The 19,467-nt window shown below is 41.0% G+C and overlaps 1 long non-coding RNA gene across 2 annotated transcripts in view; it reads left to right on the top strand.

Moving 5' to 3' along the window:
- LOC149124919 (uncharacterized) overlaps nucleotides 1-18,315 on the top strand; it is a 50,376-nt gene extending 32,061 nt beyond the window's left edge. For both annotated transcript variants that reach the window (XR_016212524.1, XR_016212523.1), the window contains 2 exons: nucleotides 15,515-15,604; nucleotides 18,182-18,315. This is a non-coding gene — a long non-coding RNA (uncharacterized LOC149124919). The remainder of the gene's footprint in view (nucleotides 1-15,514; nucleotides 15,605-18,181) is intronic.
- The last annotated feature ends 1,152 nt before the right edge of the window (nucleotides 18,316-19,467 follow it).

Below are 19,467 nucleotides of genomic sequence, written 5' to 3'. Positions count from 1 at the left end.
GCACACACTGCTGCTCATTTTCAGCAGGGATTCAGCTGCTGTTCAGGGAGCCTGCATCTCACGCCAGAGCATCGAACCAAAGCCTGGCACTTCCGCTTCCAATCGTTTCCTGCTCATGCATTCTAGGAGGCCACAGGTGATGGTTCAAGTGCTTGGGTCCCTGCCACCCATGTGGAGACCTGGATGGAGTTCTTGCTCCTGGCTCCACAGTGAACCAACTCTTCTATTGTGGGCATTTGGGGAATGAATCAGGGATTGGGGGATTCTCATTCTCTCTGTCTCTTTCTCTCTCGCTCTCTCGCTGTCCACCCCCAATTTCTCTGCTTTCAAAGAATGAGATTTTTTTATTTCACTTTCCTTCTCTGACATTCTTCCTTTCTTTGTGTAGATCTGAGTTTCAGACTTGCAACCTTTTCCTTCTCTCTAAAAAAATCCTTTTAACATTCATTTCAAGACAGGTCCCTGGCCAACAAACTCCCTCAATTTTTATCTGAGAAAATCTTTATTTCTCTTTCCCTTTTGAAGAATAATTTCACATGACACAAAATTCTGGGTGGGTGTCTTTTCTTCTCTCAACGTTAAATATTTCACTCCCCTCTGATTGTACTTGACAGTTTCTAGGAGAAGGTGGATATAATTTTTATCCTTTCCCTACTATAGGTATGTTGATTTTTGTACTCTGGCTTCTTTCAAGATTATACTTTTGGCCGGCACCACAGCTCAATACGCTAATCCTCTGCCTGCAGCACCGGCACACTAGGTTCTAGTCCCAGTCAGGGCACCAGATTCTGTTCCGGTTGCCCCTCTTCCAGTCCAGCTCTCTGCTGTGGCCCGGAAAGGCAGTGGAGGATGGCCCAAGTGCTTGGGCCCTGCACCCGCATGGGAAACCAGGAGAAGCACCTGGCTCCTGGCTTTGGATCAGCGTGGTATGCAGGCCGCAGCGCGCCAGCAAGTGGCCTTTGGGGGGTGAACCAACGCAAAAGGAAGACCTTTCTCTCTCTCTGTCTCTCTCTCTCACTGTCCACTCTGCCTGTCAAAAAAAGAAAAAAGATTATGCTTTTATCATTACCTTTCTAAAATGAATATTATTTTTATATGTATTATTTTTGATGTTTTCACTCTTTGATACTCTCTGAATTTCCTGGATCTGTGATTTGGTGTCTGACAATCTGTGGACATTCTCCTTTATTATTCCTTCTTATATTGCTTCTGTTCCTTTCTTTGTTTCCCTTCTGGAATTTATGTTACATGTATTGTTATACCTTTGGTAGTTGTCTCCCAACTCATCAATATTTTCTTCTGTATTTTTCCAGATTTTTTTTTCTGTTTGCGTTTCAAATTTGGAAGTTTCTATTGACCTATCCTTAAGGTCAGCTATTCTTTCTTCAGTTGTAGGCAATCTCGTTGGCAGCTTGCCAGAGGTACTCTTCATTTCTGTTACAGTGTTTTCTATCTCTAGTATTCCTTTTTGCGTCTTCCATCTCTCTGCTTGCATTGTTGCTATGTTCTTGCATGCTGGCTACTTTATCCACTAGAGCCCTTGGCAAATTAATCATAGTTTAAAAAGTTCCTGCCATATAACTGAGCCTGGCTATTACTCTTCAAACCGTTTTTGAGTTTTAATACAACTTTCAGCTTTTTGCTTAACGCTCGACAAAATGCATTGACAAAAAAAATCTGCTATAAATAGGATGTCAGTTATGTGTTGGCAAGATGGGGAAAGAACTTGCATTGTCAGGTATATGATTAAATCTCATTTTCAGTGTCTCTGTGCCTCTTGCATGTTGACTCACAGGTCAGTTCCCCAAATCTTTAGGTGGGATAGGAGAGCTTGTTTCCCCTTCCTAAGGTCAGTTAGGCTCTGAAAAATCCCCAAGTTAGACCTTGGTGAAAATGGTTTCTCTTGAAGGCAAACTTTGTTAGGTGCAGAGTGCTCATGCCTATTTCAAATGGTTACATGCAATTAACTCATGCAGGAAATCAGCACTCAGACATGCCCACACATCCACATACTCACATACATGCATATATAAATGGAAGTGCCATTGCCCCAGTCAAATCATCAAGTCATCCCCTACTTGGCTACCTTGCTTTGGCAGTGGCACATTACATGCTCAATCATCCAGGCTGAATCCTTTTTCATTCATGCATTAATTCATTCAATTCTTTTTGGATTCCTGATGTGTCAGATTCTTGGGATATAGTGATAAATATACTGAAATTATAACTTTCTCATTAAAGCTTATTGTCTATTAGGAAAGGCAATATTTATCAAGGATGAGCATTATTTAAGTTAAATTACAGTGCTATGTTATGTGTTATCCAGAAATACTAACAGGAACACTTAGCTAGGGATAACTTTTTCTGGAGTTGGAAATGTCCACTTTAATTGGAGGGTGAGTTGTGTCTATCCAGGTGAGAGTTATGGGTGGGTGCCAAAGAGAAGCAAAACTATGGCACGTTAGAAAGAGAAAAGTAGCTCCTTATGGTGGGATAAAGTGTGGGAAAACAGGACTGGGGTGAAAGAAATAAGAAAGCCTAGATGATAAATGATGCAGGAGAGGGGACATCCAGTCTGTGGGCCATATAAGGTCTGCAAAGTCATTTGATCTGACCCTGTTAGGGCAACTCTAGGCAGGGCTTGAAATTGGATAAATCTATAGCAAGCTTCTATTTTTTTTCTCAGAGGAAAGCTGTATTTAATGGGAAAAACTAAAGGAGATGGCAAAATCATATAATTACCTAAACCAATTACCTCCTTGAGAGGCGATTTGCTAGGAGCTTTATATAAAGTGTTAGCAAATTGTCTAGAAAATAGAAAATGAGGAGCTGGATGACATTTCTTGCTTACAATATATGTATTTATACATTGTTGCAGGCTAATTTTCAAGTTGATAGTTTTGTATGGCCTGAGAATGATGCTATAAGTATCCAAATGATCCCTGGTAGAAAAAAGGTTCCCCATCCCTATCATGTAAATTATATTGAGATCCTCCAAATTGAAGTGGGAAACCATTGAAGGATCTGGAGTAAATGAGTACTATGATCAGATGTCTTAAGAGTGATCAGTCTGATTTAAGAGTAAGCTGTAGACTGAAGCATGGAAATTTTAAAAGCAAGAAGAGCATCCATAAAGACTCCCCAGTAAACACTGCAAGAAATAATGAACAATGAAAAGTGTATGGACTTTCTTATTGGAGAAGAGAACACAAATCCTACATGTCTTTAGGATCTAGACTCAAACTTAGATATGAAGTTCTGGTAAGAATTCTGTGTGGGCCAACTGTGAAACCTACCAGATGCAATAGAGTAAAAGTTTGCAAATTGAACCACTTTATTATCTAACATCAGGTTTACAGATTGACCTCTACGCAGCACATAATGGAACAGGCCAGAGTTGCATGCAATGATTTTGAAAGCCAAATTGACATTCAAACCACAGTCCACAAAGTGAGTCAGGGTATAGATTCTGACCCTAACATGTTGTCTAGTTGCTAAAGAGGGAGATTTAAATAAGAACTGGAATTTCACTACTTAACACTCACAATGCCCAAGATACAACCCACCAATATTCAACTTAGTAAGAACCAGGAAAAAATATCTGAATTTGAATAAGAAAGTAAAAATTTTTAAAACATCCAAACTAAAATAACCTGTTAGAATTATCTTCTAAGTATTCTAAAGCAAATATAAAAATGCTCCAACAATTACAAATGCTCAAAACAAATGAAAGTTAGAATTTTCAAGCAAATGATTAGAAGAAATAAAAGAAATACACATAGACAGATTTCTTATTACTCAAAAGACAGAAAGTAACAAATGCTGGAAATGATGTGGAGAAAGGGGAACTCTCATACACCGTGGGTGGGAATGTAAATTAGTGCAGCCACGGTGGAAAACAGTGTGGAAATTTCTTTGAAAACTAGAAAGACAATTGCCATATGATCCAGCAAAACCACAACTAGATGAAGACATGAACACATTATATATACAAAAAAAATTGTATCACCATATTTATAGCAGCATTGTTCACTATAGCCAAAATAAGGAATCAATCAAAGTGTCCATCATCAGATGAATGGATAAAGAAAATGTGGCATAAATAATGGGATATTACTCAGTTACAAAAAGAATGAAATTGTGCATTTTTGCATCAAAATGGTTGCAATGGGAGGACATATTGTTGAGTGAAATAAGCTGGAAACAAAGATGAATAATGCAAGTTTGTCATTGTATGTGCAAACTAAACCTAAAAAAAAAATCAAAAAAGCAAAAACAGAAAGAAATGTCTGTGTGTACCAGTATTCTTGCAAATATAGTTTTACCAAACATTGTTTCATATTTTGTCAAACAAACTGGACCAATCCAGTTGAAAAATGGGCAAAGAACTTCAATAGACAGTTCTCAAAAGAGGAAATACAAATGGTCAACAAATATATGAAAAAATGCTCACTATCACAATCACTAGCCATCAGGGAATGCAAATCAAAACCACAATGAGATATCACCTCACCCTGGTCAGAGTGGCTGAACTGCAAAAGACAGTAACAAGTGCCAGTGAGGGTGTAGAGAAAGAGGAGCACTTACGCTGTTGGTGAGAATGCAAATTAGTTCAGCCATTGTGGAAAACAGTTTGGAGATTTCTTAAAAAAAAAAAAAAAAAAAAAAAAGAAAAAACTGCAAGTAGACTTGTCATATGATCCAGTACTCCCACAACTGGGTATATACCCAGAAGACATGAACACACTATACACACCTGTGCCACCATGTTCACAGCAACAGTACAGGTTTCCCACATGGTGGCAGAAATGGAAGCACTTGGACCATCATCTGCTGCTTCCCAGGCACACACTGGCAGGAATGCTTGATCAGAAGCAAAGTAGCCTGGACTCACACCCAGTACTCTGATGTGGGATGCGGTGCCTGAAGTGGGGACTTTAAGCAGCTGTGCCACATGCCCGTCTCCAGAGAGTCATTCCTACCTTAGGAACCTAAGTCCCAGAAAGCGATCAAGTCTAAATAGTCCTGAATTCACCCATAGTGAAGTAGATTGTACAGATTAATGGCTGCTAAAGGATCCCCCTGCTTGCAATATTGATGGAATGATTTCACCATGGTTTGTGCAATGCCCACTTCTCACACTGTGGCTTGGGATGGAAGCTTTGACTATAATTGGGGTTGATGCATTTCATTGTGAGACAAGATGAGGTGCTTCCTGGCAGAAAGTACATGAATTCCTGCCCATTGGCTCAGTAAGCTGTCCACTGTGCAGGAAGAGACCCTTAAGACACAGAGTTACTGCAAAGAACATAAATGAGAAATCTTAAAAAAAGAAAAAGTAAGAAAACTCACATTTGTGGTTGAAGGCACAACCTTGAAAACCCCAGCGATGGCACCTTTTCCTAACCCTGAAAGTCTGAGATTAAATTGCATATGTGCCTAATGGAAATTTTATGTTGTTAATAGGATTAAGGATAAAAGCCTTGGAATGGGGAGCTATTCTTGCATACCCCAGTGAGCCCAGTCTAAACATTTGGCTTCTAAAAGGAGAAAGGACAGGCAGAAGGGCTGGACAAGGAGGTGTGACAGGATTCTCTTACTATCTGTTGCATCCTTTGAAGATAAGAAAGGGGGCCATGATCCAAGGACTTCAGTGCCCTCTAGAAGCTGGGGACAGATATCTACTCACAGCCAGCAAGAAAGCAGAGACCTTGATCACAAGGGATTGAATTCAGACAAAACCTCAACAAGCAGGAAGCAAGTGGACTTGTGGAGCCTCCAGAATAGCCCAGGCCCTGGAGACCCTTGATTTTAGCTTGCAGACTTCTGATCTACAGAGCAGCAAAGTCTAACCGTGTGCTGCCTCGAGTCACAAAGGCTGCAGACAGCTGTTCTTCTGGCTACAGAAAATGAATGCACAGGAAGGCAGTTTAATGGGGTGGAGAAGATACAATGTTGGAAAGCAGTCTGCAAAAGAGTTCCTGTTATGTAAAGATAATAATCTTTCTCGTGCATCAACCTGGCCTTTTCGCAGTGAGAATTGACTCTAGAATCAGGGTTATGCCGAAGGTAAGACGAGAGGATACTTACAGTGGAGGTTTAGCACATTTTTTTTTGACAGGCAGAGTGGACAGTGAGACAGAGAGACAGAGAAAAAGGTCTTCCTTTACTGTTGGTTCACCCCCTAGGGGCCGCTGTGGCCGGCGCGCTGCGGCCAATGTACCACATTGATCCGAAGCCAGGAGCCAGGTGCTTCTCCTGGTCTCCCATGGGGTGCAGGGCCCAAGCACTTGGGCCATCCTCCACTGCACTCCCTGGCCACAGCAGAGAGCTGGCCTGGAAGAGGGGCAACCGGGACAGAATCCGGCGCCCTGAACAGAACTAGAACCCGGTGTGCTGCTGCTGCAGGTGGAGGATTAGCCTATTGAGCCGTGGCGCCGGCCTAGCATATTTCACTGGCTTCATGGTGACCTTCATTTCATGGAAGTCAAGAAAAATCCGGGTCAATGCAAGATGTATGATAAAGGATTTCATCAGATTTTATGGGTAATACAATGAAGACATTCTCTAATATCCACTTGCAAGCTACATTTTCGAACTTTGAGCAGCAGAGTTTGTCTATGTTAGCAGGAAGTGGGATGAGGGAGAAGATATGAAGAAGAAAAATAGAACTTGCATTGTTTTTTAAATTCTTTGCTTCAAGAGACCCTGACATGGGGCTGGCATTGTGGCACAGTGGGTTAGGCTACCACTTGTAATGCCAATACCCCCTATGGGTGCCAGTTCAGGTCCTAATTATGCCATTTCTGATCCAGCTCTCTGCCAATGAACCTGGGAAGGCAGTGGAGGATGGCTCAAGTACTCGGGCCCAGGCTGCCCATGTGGGAGACTCAGGTGGATTTCTTAGCTACTGGCTTCAGCTTGAACCAGCCCTGATCTCTGGCCATTTGCAGAATGAACCAGCAGGTGGGAGATTCTCTCTCTGTCTCTCTCTCTCTGTGTGTGTGTGTGTGTGTGTGTGTCCCCATCACTCTTTATAAGTCTGACTTTTATTTGTTATTTGAAAGGCAGAGTGGCATGGTGGGGTGGGGGTTGAGGGAGACACAGAGAATCTTCCATCTTCATTCCTCAAAGGTTCTGAATGTTACCAACTGGGTCACGCCAAGGCCAGGACTCTGGCACTCCCTCTGGGTTTTCACAGAAGTGGCAGAGGCTCAAGCTGTTGGGCCATCTTTTGCTGCTTTCCCAGACTCATTAGCAGAGAACTGGATCTGAAGCAGAACAGATGGGACTTGAACGGACATTTTGATGTCGGATGCACGTGTCAAGAGCAGCAATTTCACCTGCTGTGCCACAATGCTGTCTCCACCGGTTCTATTATTATTTTTCTTTGTATAAAAATAGACTGACAAATTTTGATGATACAAGATAAAGAGAAATAAAGCAGTGTTGCTAAAGACGCTTGAATTCCTTCTTGCTGACTTCATATTTGTCCTCCAAATTAATTTTTTTTAACTTTTATTTAATGAATATAAATTTCCAAAGTACGGCTTATGGATTACAATGGCTTCCCCCCCATAACGTCCCTCCCACCCGCAACCCTCCCCTTTCCCACTCCCTCTCCCCTTCCATTCACATCAAGATTCATTTTCGATTCTCTTTATATACAGAAGATCAGTTTAGCATACATTAAGATTTCAACAGTTTGCTCCCACACAGAAACATAAAGTGAAAAATAATAGATGATTTTTTAAATGATGATGAAATCAGATCAGACCTATTGTCATGTTTAATCCCAGTGAGAGTCAAGTTGGGAATTGATAATGTCTTCTTCTTCTTCTTCTTTTTTTTTTTTTTTTACAGAAGATCAGTTTAGTATACATTAAGTAAAGATTTCAACAGTTTGCACCCCCATAGAAACACAAAGTGAAATATACTGTTTGAGTACTCGTTATAGCATTAAATTTCAATGTACCGCACATTAAGGACAGAGATCTTACATGAGGAGTAAGTGCACAGTGACTCCTGTTGTTGACTTTATAAATTGACACTCCTGTTTATGGCATCAGTAATCTCCCTATGCTCCAGTCATGACTTTCCAAGGCTATGGAAACCCCTTGAGTTCTCCGACTCTTATCTTGTTTAGACAAGGTCATAGTCAAAGTGGAGGTTCTCTCCTCCCTTCAGAGAAAGGTACCTCCTTCTTTGAAGACCTGTTCTTTCCACCTTTCCACTGGGATCTCTCTTATCTAGGTTTTTTTTTTTTTTTTTTTTTTTTTTTTTTTTTTTTTCCGGAGTGTCTTGGCTTTCCATGCCTGAAATACTCTCATGGGCTTTTCAGCCAGATCTGAATGCCTTAAGGGCTGATTCTGAGGCCAGAGTGCTGTTTAGGACATCTGCCATTCTATGAGTCTGCTGAGTATCTCGCTTCCCATGTTGGATCACTCTCCCCTTTATTTATTCTATCGGTTAGTGTTAGCAGGTACTAGACTTGTTTATGTGCTCCCTTTGACTCTTAGTCCTTTCATTATGATCAATTGTGAACTGAAATTGATCACTTGGACTAGTGAGATGGCATTGGTACATGCCACCCTGATGGGATTGAATTGGAATCCCCTGGTATGTTTCTAACTCTACCATTTGGGGCAAGTCAGCTTGAGCATGTCCCAAATTGTACATCTCTTCCCTCTCTTATTCCCACTCTTATGTTTAACAGGGATCACATTTCAGTTAAATTTCAACACTTAAGAATAACTGTGTATTAATTACAGAATTAAACCAGTCATATTAAGTAGAACAGACAAAAAAAACTACTAAGAGGGATAATGTATTACATTGTTCATTAACAGTCAGGACTATGCTGATCAAGTCACCGTTTCTCATAGTGTCCATTTCACTTCAACAGGTTTCCTTTTTGGTGTTCAGTCAGTTGTCACCAATCAGGGAGAACATATGGTATTTGTCCCTTTGGGACTGGCTTATTTCACTCAGCATGATGTGTTCCAGATTCCTCCATTTTGTTGCAAATGACTGGATTTCGTTGTTTCTTACTGCGGTATAGTATTCTAAAGAATACATATCCCATAATTTCTTTATCCAGTCTACCGTTGATGGGCATTTAGGTTGGTTCTAGGTCTTGGCTATTGTGAATTGTGCTGCAATAAACATTAGGGTGCAGACCGCTTTTTTGTTTGCCAATTTAAATTCCTTTGGGTAAATTCCAAGGAGTGGGATGGCTGGGTCGAACGGTAGGGTTATATTCAGGTTTCTGAGGAATCTCCAGACTGACTTCCATAGTGGCTTGACCAGTTTGCATTCCCACCAACAGTGGGTTAGTGTCCCTTTTTCCCCACATCCTCGCCAGCATCTGTTGTTGGTAGATTTCTGGATGTGAGCCATTCTAACCGGGGTGAGGTGAAACCTCATTGTGGTTTTGATTTGCATTTCCCTGATTGCTAGTGACCTTGAACATTTTTTCATGTGCCTGTTGGCCATTTGGATTTCCTCTTTTGAAAACTGTCTATTGAGGTCCTTGGCCCATCTGTTAAGTGGGTTGTTGGTTTTGTTTTTGTGGAGTTTCTTGATCTCTTTGTAGATTCTGGTTATTAACCCTTTATCTGTTGCATAGTTTGCAAATATTTTTTCCCATTCTGTCGGTTGTCTCTTCACTCTCCTCCTCCAAATTAATTTTAAAAATTCATCAGGTGACTTTTCATCAGATTCTCCTTCATTTTGTAGAAAATAAAATTTGGGATTACCTTACTTGCAAAACCTGGTATGAATAAATTAATTTACATTCTCTCTCTCAATATTGATATCTGTAACTGTTCTTTTATATGGGGCCATAGAAATTTTAAAATCTTGGACAACAAACCACAGGAAGAACCCAGGAATACTTTCCATTTTTATGAGTAAACTAAAGGCAGTTATGAGGACAGAGGTAGGAAATGAGAAGTTAAAGGTTTCCACCACAGGCAATTTTTCAAGCATATTTCTAGAGAACTATTGTAAGTGAAAAGTGAGACTCTAGAAACTGGTTAGCATAAAAGGTGTTAGCATGGAGTGTTCAGGAAAAAGCAGCATTGGCCAGGGGCCTTCTGGAAATGTGAATTCTCTCAAGCTCCCACCTAAATCTGCTGAGTCAGAAACTCTGGGCACAGGGTGTCAGTAGGTCCTGCAGGTGGTTCTGATAGACTCCCTGATTTAAACGGGCAGGCCCCTGTCACCTTTGAGGAGTCTTCAGGACATGCTTTGCCCACGGTGGAGAGACTGGTGTTCTCATCACCCTGAATTTTTTGGTTTGTTTTGAACATACTATGTAACTGGGTGCATTTATGTTTTAGTCCAGCAAAATCATCTGGTTTCATTTAAAATTTTTATTTACTTGGGGGGGGGGAGATAAACAGAGGGAGAGAAAGAAAGAGAAAGAGAGAGAGAGAGAGAGAGAGAGATCCCATCTGCTGGCTCACTCTCTAAATGCCTGGAATAATTGGGCTGAAGCCGGAGTGGGGAATTCGCTCAATCCATGTCTCCCACATGAATGGCATGGCATTCCTCCTATTTGAATACATCTCACGTAAATACTTTGCATTTATTTACACAGAATTTATATACCTTTGTTTGGTACTTAATTGCATATCTTTGCGTTGTTGCTTTCTTCTAGCATCTTTCAGAATCCCAAGTCAAACGAATATTTACAGAATTCATGCACTTAGGAAGAGGAAGAGAATAACTTAAGAAAAATATCCTTTTGACCCAGTAGGAATATTTCTGTGGCTGAAAATATATGCTAGAAGCATTTATTATTAAGGATGTCTGGAGACATTCATACATGAATTTAATCCTCACTTCATGTATTAGGTATACTATCTACATTTTTCAAAGATTTGTTACCTAAATGAAACTCAAACAATATCACTTGTCCATAGATTACCATGAGAGTTTAATGAAAAAATGCGAAGTACCTACAATGTTGCAATCCAAAAATATTACTTTATTATTGTTGTCATCATTGTTACTAATACTAAAATCCATGCTGTGTGACACAGTCTGTATGACTATTATGACTGTTAGTATACATATATTCTTGTGTTCTTGATAATGGTGCACAAGATATTCTTTTTTTTATTTTTTATTTTTTGACAGGCAGAGTGGACAGTGAGAGAGAGAGACAGAGAGAAAGGTCTTCCTTTGCCGTTGGTTCACCCTCCAATGGCCGCCGCGGCCGGCGCGCTGTGGCTGGTGCACCGCACTGATCCGATAGCGGGAGCCAGGTACTTATCCTGGTTTCCCGTGGGGTGCAGGGCCAAAGGACTTGGGCCATCCTCCACTGCACTCCCTGGCCACAGCAGAGAACTGGCCTGGAAGAGGGGCAACTGGGACAGACTCCAGTGCCCCGATCGGGACTAGAACCCGGTGTGTCGGTGCTTCAAGGTGGAGGATTAGCCTAGTGAGCCGCGGCGCCAGCCTAAGATATTCTAATATGTACTTAGTGCAACTTTTTCTAAATATTGAGGTTGTTCACTGGTAGGGAGGAAAAATTACTCAAGATACCATCAAAACTTTGTTAGCTTAATCTGAATTGTGTTAAAAGCAAGAGAAAGGATAAGAGAGAAAAAGGAAGAAAAATATAGGCAGACCACTGTGAGAAAGCTTAACTAAAAACCAAATTTACACGATAGGACAGACAATAAAAGTAGTGGAGAAAAATAATGAAGTGATAAAGGCACTCAAATTTGTAGCTTTTGTGACTTTTAACATTAACATTAACTTTCTCATCCATCATCTCATTGATTTTCTTCCCAATTCAATGAATAGATACAAAAGAAAATGAAGGTAAGAGATTTGATCACAAACAGCTAGTGCTTGACCATAGAGATTCTAAATGTTTTTTGAATGGCGTTTACAGGTCAAGAAAGAAATGATTTCTTTTTCTCTCCATTTCCTGGAGATAAATCCAGGGCAAACTAGGAATAAATACCTGCTAATCACCTCAGACAACTTTTTCCCTTGTCCCCTTAATCTCAATATGCAGTTATCACATCTGATTGTGTCCTTTAAACTTATTTCTGCTCATTCCACCCATTATCATCACCCTTATTATTTCCATTTCTTTATTTTATTGTTTTTAAAAATATATTTATTTGAGAGACACAGGGAGAGTGAAAGAGAGATCAACAGCTAGACAGGGAACCCCCAACAGCACCAAAAGCTCCCAGTGGCTGGGGCTGGGCTGATCTGAAGCTGGGATCCAAGAATTCAATTCAGTTCTCTTTTGTGGGTAACAGGAACAGGAGCCCAAGAACTTGAGTTATCTGTCACCCCTGCCTCTGAGTGTCTGCTTTCACAGGAATCTGGAAATAGGGGTTGGAGAGGGGGCATTTAATCCAGGTGGGATTCAGCTGTTTTAAATGGCATCTTGAGGGCTAGGACAAACACAGGCTCCCCATTGTGATTTTCATCTGGAGTAACTGTCAACACTTCCTAAGCAGGTTCAGGCCCCTCCAAAATATCTTCTTTATTCCCACTAGATTGGTCTTGCTGAACTGGCAAAGCAAGGGTACAATTTCTTCCATCAATCCTTGTCGCATTCCGTATGAAATGCAAACTCCTTGTCATGACACGTAAACCGATTCTTGATCACAAATCATTTTCTTATAGATTCCCCTTGCTCAAGTAACAGAGAATGAATTAAATGCCCTGGAGTAGCCTGTGTTCTAGAAACCATGCGCTTTACAGAAGCCATGTCCTCCCTTCTCCCACTAACTCTTCTGGGTCCTTCAAGACGCTGCTCAGCTGCAGCCTCAGCGCTCTTCTGCATCACCTCCCGGGCCCAACAGAGTGTTCCACCATCCTTGTAAGACAGAATCAGAGTCGTTGTTTTTCGTGGCTTTGTTTTCTAATGGGTTCATTCTTTCAACAAGTAGTTACTGAATGCCTGCTGTATTTTAAAATGCTCTCCCTTCTTCTGAGGCAAGCACACACCCATGAACCAGGGCACATTTTTACCTTACAAGGCTCATAACAGAAGGGAAAAGCGCTACCAGCAACCATTTCAATGGACTGTGTTACGTGTCTGAAGGGAGATTCAGTGCCTGTCTGATTTTCCCTCAGAAAATGCGCTTACCTGGTAAAGTTCTTCTTGGTGGAATTCATCTGAGAACAAGAACTTTATCCTATAATTCTTTTTCAGTACCAGTATCTGTATGTTAATGTTATGTATTGTGTGTCCATGGAGCTAATCAATGAATATGTATCATTTCCAAATATGGCTTCCTGGAAAGAAATTATACCACTAATCTCAGTAATCTCTTGATTATTATCATTAGAATATCATTTTCAGATTATTTTAAAATTTAGATTCCAATTTGAAAGAATTTTCTTTGGTAGTCTCAGAGCAAAAAGAAATGGCAAGACCCCTTCCATAATTGAGGACTATAGTAAGGTCTCTGAGAACTTGAATTTGGTACAGTGATCCAACAGCCATGACCCTGCACTGCGCTTTCCCTGTCCTCTTTTGTGGTACTAGCTCTAGTCCTACCTCAGGCTCAGGTATTTGCTGATCCATGTGCCAGGAGCACTCTTCCTCTAGATCGGAGACGGGCAACTTCCTCTTTTCCTTAGATAAACCTTCCATAAACATAATGCCCTCGTGTTTTCACTACTCTTTCTTTATTTCCATAAACCACCACCTTTTCCTTCCCATCAATAACTCAGATTAAATGCTTATTGTTCACTTCATTTTTCTGCCACTTCAATATAAATTCCATGACTGCAGGGACTTTTTTGTAATGTTGAATTTTCATTGACTGGAGCTTGTGGCGAGTGCTGAATTACCATCTGGTGACTATATTGTTGAAACTGTAGCTAGAGAGAAAGAGACGGCTGAGGATGAGGAATCTGGCAGATACTGAGGGACTGAGAAACAGAGGAAAACACAAGAAACATATAAAAGAATAAGCATGTTGTATTCTCGGGACAGGAAGATGACATTTGGAATCATTGACATCGAATGAACCGTGATTGATGCATACAGTTGCCTTCTGCAAATACTGAGAGAATAATTAACACATGATTCAGGGTCAAGGCTGTGCTGCAGTGGGTGAAGCAGCCACCTGCGACAAGTGCAGGTTTGAGTCCCGGATGCTCTATTTCCAATCCAGTTCCCTGTTAATGCTCTGGGAATGTCATAGAATATGAGCCCCTAGCACCTGTGTGGGAGACCTGGATGGTGGTCCTGGCTTCTTGCGTTGGTGTGGCCCTGTCTCACCAGTTGCAGCCAAATTGGGCAGTAAACCAGCAGATGGAAGATTTTCTCTCTCTCCCTCTCCTTGTAACTCTGCCTTTCAAATAAATAAATAAATCAAACTTTAAAAAGCAAGCTTTGCTGTATATAATGAGGTTGTTTTCTCTCCACTTATACTGATTCTCCTTGGTACTAGACCAACAGAGTGTTGTAAATGTCTATTTTTTTTTTTACTTCTTTTTGTTTTATTTAAGCATCTCAATTCCACAATCCTATCATTTTTTGCTATTCATATTTTGCAAACATTCATTTTTTATTCTTATAATTCTTTTTAAATAATTCAAATCTTTCGTACTGATTTTAAGGTATAGGCCATGGGAATTTTTTTTATAATTCTTTGATCAGGATTTGATGCCAAACATTCATGGAATTTAAATGCATGCCCATTATTTGGACAGAAGATGCCCTTGAATACTGAGCCATTATGAAACTTGGACTTGCAGATGAAATGAAGTTTGTTATGCTGCTGAGTCCAGTGAATCACATTGGATCATTAAACACAATATTCAAAATACAGTAAAATAAGAGTTGGTGATAGAAGAACAAACTGTTTGTTCTCATAAATGTGAACGTTTTTCCCTGTGTTAGAAAGCTAACTTTATGCCTTGCATTATTCTCTAAATGCAAAGGTTGGTGCAGGTATTTCATTCTTCATAAAGAATTTAGCCTGTTTCTTGAGCTGAAAATCATAATCATGTCTTCTCTCCCTTAACATGTCCAGATTAACACATGATGTTTAATTTTGTTTTCAAAAAGCTGAGACAGGAAAATGAATATTTGAATTTGGCAAAACTCAACAAATTTTCCAACTTCAGTTCTGTTTCTGAAGAGAGCTTTCACTTTTCCACAGTCCGATGGATTTGACTGCAAGGATTACTTGTCATATCCCCTCTGTGTTTATCAGTGACTAAAACCTATAGGAGAGGCTGTTAATGTCCTTCTCCTTATCTTCCTGCCAACCACCCATGAAAAGCATCCGTTAGGGACGTCATGTAGGAAAGCTTTGTCACTTTTCTGTGACTTGTAACTGAAGGAAAAGGTTATCATATTAGAAAATTTAACCTAATAACCTAATTAATATTATCCAAATAAAGTATAAATTTTTATGAAAGGGGTGGCTTTTTGGTGTCATCTTTTCACCATAACAGCAAAATTATAAATTTCTAAGTCAAATGAGCAGGACCTGTTTTTCTCTTTGTCTTACATTAGGTTTGCACATAAAGAATAAATTAGAGGCAGGTGTTGTGCCGTGGATTCAGCTGTTGCTTGGGACATCCGCATCTTCAGTTTGAGTGCCTGGTGAGAGTCTCTGTTACTCTGTTTCACATCCAGCTCCCTGCTAATGCACCTGGGAAGCAGAAGGTGATGGCTCAAGTACTTGAATGCCTGCCACCAATGGGGGAGACTGGGAAGGAGTTTTTGGCTCCTTGCTCTCTCTCTCACTTTTTTTTCTTTTTCTTTTTTTTCTTTTCTTTTTTTTCTTGACAAGCAGAGTTAGACAGTGAGAGAGAGAGAGAGAGAGACAGAGGGAAAGGTCTTCCACCCGTTGGTTCACCTCCCAAATGGCCGCCACAGCCAGCGCACTGCACAGATCCAAAGCCAGGAGCCAGGTGCTTCCTCCTGGTCTCCCATGTGGGTGCAGGGCCCAAGCACTTGGGCCATCCTCCACTGCCTTCCTGGGCCACAGCAGAGAGCTGGACTGGAAGAGGAGCCACCGGGACAGAATCCAGCACCCCGACTGGGACTAGAACCCTGGGTGCCAGTGCCACAGGTGGAGGATTAACCTAGTGAGCCGTGGTGCCAGCCAGTCTCTCTCTCTTTCTATCCTCTCTCTCCCTCTCTCTCTCACTCTCTCCATTTCAAATAAATAAGTTCTAAAGATTCTTAGTTTAAAAAATGGTAGTAGGAAAATATAATTTATCTAGACATTAAATGGAAGAGTTGGTGTATAGTAATAGAAGAAAAAAAAAGGTTAAATAATACTTGTTATGAGTTATCTTTTTTTTTTTTTTTTGGACAGGCAGAGTGGACAGTGAGAGAAAGAGAGAGAGAGAGAGAGAAAGGTCTTCCTTTACTATTGGTTCATCCTCCAATGGCCGCAGAGGCTGGCACTCTGCGGCCGGTGTATTGGGCTGATCCGAAGCCAGGAGCCAGGTGCTTCTCCTGGTCTCCCATGTGGGTGCAGGGCCCAAGCACTTGGGCCATCCTCCACTGCACTCCCTGGCCACAGCAGAGAGCTGGCCTGGAAGAGGGACAACCGGGACAGAATCCGCTCCCCGACTGGGACTAGAACCCGGTGTGCCAGCCTCGGGCAGAGGATTAGCCTAGTGAGCCGCGACGCCGGCCAAGTTATCTGTTTTGGAATCATCATATCAATTCAAGATGAAAAGCAGAGGAAGAAATGAGTATTTCAGAAAATAGTTTCCCTGATCCTACACAAATCAAAGCAGATTTATGAATTGTAATGTTTTTTCATAGAAATATGTGAGTTCTATGCTCTCCAATGTTTGTCTTTTATTCCCCCGACATATCATTTTTTTCTTTTCATTATTGCTAGTGATTGGGTGAGACTGTAAGGAATTCCTTACCTAAACAATTCTTTAAGCTTTTTGGTTGCATAAAAACAAATTTTATAAGTACTTTTGATTCTGTAGATGTTGACACATTCAGCATTTAGTTTTTTCTTGTTTTGTATCTATCATCTGTCTATCATATCTATCCATCTATTAGCCAGCTAGCTATCATCTCTCTATGTACCATGTATCTATCACATCTAGCCATCTATAATCTATATCGATCTATCATCTACCTAATGCATCATCTGTCTATCACTTCTATGTCTATCTTGATTTGGAAATATGAAGGTCAAGGATGCCAGGAGGCTTCAGGAGGAAAAAGTCCTCCAGACTGAAGTTGAGGAAATCAGTAACCAATGAGAAGCACAGCAGAGGGGACAATCCAGGCTCCCACAGTTAGGGAAACTTGCTTTCCGATGTTCCCTTAGAGCTTTCCTAGCACTTGCATTTGAGCTGTATTGGCCGTGCCTCTGTTTCATGTATTCTTATATTGAAGAGGAAAAGCTCTGTGTTGAAAACCTCAATGCATTTCCCAGTCTATCAAAATTAATTGAATGTGGCCAATGAATACCAATACATTGGCGTCATTGTACATGTTCCAGTAGACAAAGAAAATATTTTAGAAACTTCAATATCACTTGACAAGAAATCTGTTTAAATGAAAACGTTGCTAGCACACAGTGGTATAAGAAATATGCTGTTTTCCTTGATTAAGTACACCCACAGTCTTTCATAGAATACCCACAGGAAGCCCAGAAACATAATGGGAAAAGTGCAAAATCTATCGAGTGCTTTATTGGCTCTTTTATTCTCTGAATAGTGGTGGATATAAATACTCTCCTTGGCCTTAGGGCTGCTTTAAAAAATGCTTGTCTATATTAACTCAGATTGGGGGAAAAAAGCATCAGTGACTGCATTAAGCTTCCACAGGCAGAGATTGAAAAATGGTGCAATAATATTCTAAGGAGTTGGTTGAGATCAGAGCTGTTAAGGGAGTGACAGGTGGTGCACACATACCCAGGCCCTGACTCACTGAATTCTCTGCAGCACTTACTCCGCCTACACTGATAACCGCAGCCGTCACATCACACCGGACAGTCCTTCTGCTTCTGCTCCGTGGTTGCTGTTAAGAATGCATCATTTTTAGAACCTTTCAAAGAAGTAAAAGTGATTAATTTGTACCCTTTCCAGATTTTAAGTGCTATAATAACTGCTGTACCATTGGTGGAAGCATAATTTGTTCATATACCTTAAGCTTATCGGCCATGCCATCCTTTGTGTGCCTGTGTCTCCTCTGCAGATTCAGCTGCCCTCCGAGAGCGGCGAAGCTGGCTGTTCCATCTGTGTCCATAGCACTCAGCCCATGGGAAATACAGTATTTGATACATGAAGAAAAAGTAGGACCTTATCAGTGATAAAAATAAATATCTTTACTGGAATTTTAGCAGGAAAACATCCTGTGACTGTGTCCTTGTCTTCAGGTGTTTCAGAACCCAGTGAGGTTTCACACTGAATTTCTGGGGACACAACCCTATTTGCACATACTTCCCAAGCCCTGAGCTGCTGGAATTGCAGTTTCAAAGTGGGTGAAGTGAGAGGTGGTGGAGCAGGTCAGGTTGGGACAGGTGTCACCTACCAGAAAAATGGATGTAAGAGACTTACAAAATTGTTTTCAGATTTACAGAATATTTCTGGGAATATAAGAGAAAAAAGGAGGTGGGGCACATTGGTGTGCAGCAGGTTAAACTGCCACCAATGATTGCTGAATTCTATACTGGAGTGTCAGTCAGAGCTCTGGCTACCCTGCTTCCAATCCAGGTTCTTGCTAATACACCTGGGAAGGCAGCAGGAGATGGCCCAAGAACTTGATCCCTTGCAGCCAATGTGAAAGACCTGGATGGAGTTCCTGCTCCTGGCTTTGACCTGGCCCAGCCCTGGATGTTGTGGCTATTTGGGGAATGGACCAGTGCATGGAAGAGAGAGAGAGAGATGTGTGTTTTTGCAGTGTGATTCGTGTATTACAAACAATGAGTTGAACAGGAATTGTACAGAATTGAATGATCCCCGAAAGGCCCAGCTGATTGAACTGCTGGGCCATTTTCATTGGAAAGAGCTCCCTCTCGGGAAAAAAAATCAGTTTCCTGAAAATTATGAGTGCATCCTAGACAGACTTCCTGCTTACTCCAAAATGAAATTACTCTCTGGAGTTCGTGTACCTTCCAAGACAATTATGTCAGTGCTGGGTCCAAGGGGCAGAAAGAGCTGTTAATCCTACCCCACTCCTCCCTCCATGTCACCCACCACACTCTCCCTCCCTATGGATCCTGTCAGGTTGATGCAGCTGATGGGCTGGGTGGTTGTCCTTAGGATTAGGGATTGGCAGATGATGCCGAGACATTTTTGTCACCAACTCTTTCAAATGGGCGTTTTCTTATTTTTTTTTTTTTTCAGAGCAATTCATTTGAACTGATCTTTTTCTTCTATCTTTTTTATTTTCACATTTTTTTTCTTTTTCTTTATGGTCATGTGGAATGTGTTGAATTTTTTCAGATCCCTGAGCTCCTGCCAGTCAGAATTATTTACAGA

Source organism: Oryctolagus cuniculus, chromosome 8 (genome assembly GCF_051225735.1).
Source record: "Oryctolagus cuniculus isolate XC-2025 breed Fujian yellow rabbit chromosome 8, ASM5122573v1, whole genome shotgun sequence".
Taxonomy (NCBI): Eukaryota; Metazoa; Chordata; class Mammalia; order Lagomorpha; family Leporidae; genus Oryctolagus; species Oryctolagus cuniculus.
Note: the sequence above shows the minus strand (reverse complement) of the source record. Positions and strands in the feature narration are given on the sequence as shown.